The following is a 4173-nucleotide window of genomic DNA, read 5'->3' as shown; positions in this document are numbered from 1 at the left end:
AAGTTTTTTCGAGTAACAAAGCAAATAAAAGCGTTAATGCGGCTGCATCGAGATTTTCCAACTGGGGAAAAATTGCTCTTTTATGTGAGGTTGCTGTAAGGAAGGTTTAATGAAAATTCTGAGCTCAACCGTGGACGTACTAACGTACTTTCTACTTAAACTAACTTGTTTATTAAAAGGCTATAACCGCCGACATAATCTCAGAATCTTGAAGTCTTAAGATACTGTATCGGTGATTTAAACAATTTCTTTATAACATGTTCGTAGTATCTTTTTTATTAAAAATAATGTGCGCAACTCGCTTAAAAGAGACCTTCTTCAGGTCACCTTTGGAGATATTACAGGTAGGTAGGAGGGTTGATTTAAAATTATATTATTGCTGAGATCTCTTATTTATAGAAACAGTTTCTTGAAAATGTTTTAGATGTGTTTTTCTAAGACTTACAGTAATGATTTTACAGTCTATTCAGGTCAATCTATCCTTACAGAAATAAATAATTTCCATATTATTCAAGAAAGAACGTATGTATGTATTTTCAGTGGTTGAAGTTTTTTCCAATAGAGAACATCTCCTACATCATAATACTCAAATATGTGAAACACAGATGCTTTCTGTATCTGCACAGTCTCATAGTCAGTAAGAACAGCAAACCACAAGCAAAGAGAATTCAGATACAGGACCAAGCTATCCAAGACACGACTAAATTAACACTCACAAAGTCCAAATTGATGGTCAGAGATGAGAATTAGAATTATCTGTATGTGAGAATTATCTGATAGCAGAAATCTATAAGGTTTTTGGCCTGATCTTAAGAGCTTACTACTATACCCAGGAAGTCATATCCTGCAATATCCCTTATTAATGTTTTCGTAACAAAATGCAATACGTTATATTTAGTTATGTGTACTTGGACAAACCTAAGCCTCATTATATCTGGGAACGTAAAGTCTAGAAATAAAACTATCGTAATGCCTTAACCGATAGTGCCTAGGAATATTTGAAGGTCCGTCTGGGATGATGAGTGGTGGTTACCACTCATCATCACCAAACAAGCCTAATCGGTACGATTGAATACCACTGCAAGTGATCCAGTGTATTCGGCAGTGCCTACCGGTGATGACCACATTCACTGGTAGAGACAGCCGAAGTAAACGCCAAACAAATCTTTAATGAATCTCTCATGGAGTATTTTGAAGTCAATATAATCAGATGTAATATTACGTGTACCTAACTCAAACACATATATTCAACTCATAATTAATTCATGAGCTGAGATGGCCCAGTGGTTAGAACGCGTGCATCATCACCGATGATTGCAGGTTCAAACCCAGGCAAGCACCGCTATATATATGTGCTTAATTTGTGTTTATAATTTATCTCGTGCTCGGCGGTGAAGGAAAACATCGTGACTAAAACTACATGTGTCTAATTTCATCGAAATTCTGCCACATGTGCATTCCACCAACCCGCATTGGAACAGCGTGGTGAAATATGTTCCAAACCCTCTCCTTAATTGAAGAGGAGGCCTTATCTCAGCAGTAGGAAATTTACAGGCTGTTACTTTACTTTAATTAATTCATATACAAACGACGGATGTACCGCCATTACTAAAATAAAACTAAATGATTTACCGTAGTTTTCTTCAAAACATCAAAAATTTTCGTTAGTTTTAATCCCAAGTACGACAAGGCTTATCTTTGTTATATAAAGAATGCGGTTTGTTGAATGCATCGCAGTTCAATATGAAAACGGATAATACTCCGCGACAGTGACAAGGGTTGAAAGCTGTTCGCTCATCCATGAAAATATACGTTGCATCTATTTTTATCAGTTATCATAATATTGAGAAGTTATCTCATTCATTTGCTTCAGTTATTTTTATATCAAGTGATTGTTCTTTTAGTTTGTTTTCAAGTACTTTATGCTCATATTACGAACGTTTAGTTATGGAAAGAGTTTACACTTTATTTCAATAGTAATGTGATGGGACTAAAGGTTGGTTGAAATATTATAGCTCAAATTAAGATTACTTCATTGTAATCTATAATTACATCAATCAATAGGTTTTTTAACTTATTATAAGGCAAAACTAGTAAAACATTAAATAATTATAAAATAAAAGCGTTTAAATTAATTTAGATTTAAGAAATGTAAATAGAATTTAATATTCTGATAGTTATTAACTCTTGAGAGATTTTGATTACATCGACCAATCTCAACAAAGATAAGGCAACTGCACGCGTGTTATGTTTTATTTATTTATGTTATAGTATAAATACGTGTGCACAATTGTAAGTGCACTGTATTTTTACCCTCACAATTAATCTATTCTAGTCTTTTATTTTATCATCATAAGGCAAATGGTCTGATGGTTAATTGTCACCATCGTCCGTAGACATAGACTTTGCTTGTTTTCTTATGTTGGTAAAATTATTGTAAAAGGGACTGGAAACCCGTGCAGACGTTTATACAAGGCGTGATGCTCTATATCTCTGTACGGTGTAGGCTCCAGGGTAACGCTCGTAACAGGCTTCCTCTGCAGAGACCGCTCACTGTTATAGGTATGAGAGCAATGCGAGGTTGTAATACGGTATCTTGAACGACACCATCAATTCGCACAACTCAAAACTGAGGAGGTCGTGAAAGCCAAATTAAAAGGTGGTCGTCCAGGGTCAACGAAGGTAGAGCGAGTCAGGGCTGTTACTAAGCAAAACCACTTTATTTGGTGGTAGGGCTTTGTGTAAGCCCGTCTGGGTAGGTACCACCCACTCACCAGTTATTCTACCGCCAAATAACAGTACTCATTATTGTTGTGTTCCGGTTTGAAGGGTGAGTGAGCCAGTGTAACTACAGGCACAATGCTTCTTACAGCGTCATTGTCTATGGGTGATGGTGACCACTTACCATCAGGTAGCCCACATGCTCGTCCGCCAACCTATACGATAAAAAAAAGGTTCTAGTTCTGGTCCGCCCTCACCTGAGCCTTTGGACAGAAAAAAATTAGGCTAATGCAAACCGGAATAGGCTATTCGGAAATGCACTTACTAGGGTGATGAAGATGTCAAATTCATATACATATTTTCCTATAAAACTCGAAGAATCAAAATATGTAATCGAAGGTGCACTGAGTGCATTAATCTCATGGTTTATCTTTTGGTGTGTATTGACGTTCTTCTAAGAGATCGATTGTAGGGAAATTCACCTGAATCGTTTCTTGTTAAACATGCTCCTAGACAGTTTCCTTGCATATCGTTCATTGTTGCCAGACTGTGCTACCCTCGTCAAAGTCACGCCTCATTGACCCTTCCCGAATATCGACTGAGAGGCAATTTATTTCATATGAATCTTAGATCGCATGATGCTGTCAAGCAGTGAGCTTATTGACATTAGTTCACTAATGTCACTCTTTCTCTCACCCTAATGTTATTTATTGAACTTACTTTAGCAAGTAGAATAAAAACTTGTGTGTATCCAACTTTATAAAATTACTACGCCTGTTATAATAGGTAAAGTAAAGTAATGTAATATTAATAGTGCAGGTACACATTTTAGGAAGATTTTATTAGTGGACTAAAAATGACCCTTGGGAAATGTGTGGGCTATGAGTCCTTTTCCCATTTGTGGGATGTTAACCAGCTGTTATTTTAGTCTAGCTCGTTGCAAACCCATTAAAAGCCATACAGCGATGGCAAAATTACCGTAAACTGTTTACCGTTTAAGCGCATCACGCTATAAAATATAAATGATATTTAAAATTCAAACTCATTACAATCAACTATAAATATTATTATCGTTTAGCCGTGGGCTGGTTCAATTATTATTTATGAATTTTATTATAAAAACGAAAATGAACTGTTATCAATTGCTGTTTATTTATTACTTAAAATACTTGGTTAATATGTTTTTACTTTAAAACATTTTATGAGGGTGTCACTTCATAAAATCACAGTTACTTCTGTTATCGCTGGCCGGCGGAAGATTGTTTTACTTGGAAGCCTGCCATAACGACGTAAGGAAGTACAAAGTATAAATACATTTTGCATGCCACTTAACAGTACGTACAATATATCATCGAAGTAGACAGTACAAAACTACCGCGTAAAACAGTTTGAAGTATGATCGCACTTTGAAAACTTTTAAATTTACACCGAATGAAATCTCGAGGAGTTCTT

Source organism: Vanessa cardui, chromosome 7 (assembly GCF_905220365.1).
Source record: "Vanessa cardui chromosome 7, ilVanCard2.1, whole genome shotgun sequence".
Lineage (NCBI taxonomy): Eukaryota > Metazoa > Arthropoda > Insecta > Lepidoptera > Nymphalidae > Vanessa > Vanessa cardui.
The sequence above is the reverse complement of the archived record's forward strand: the minus strand, read 5'-3'. Positions refer to the sequence as shown.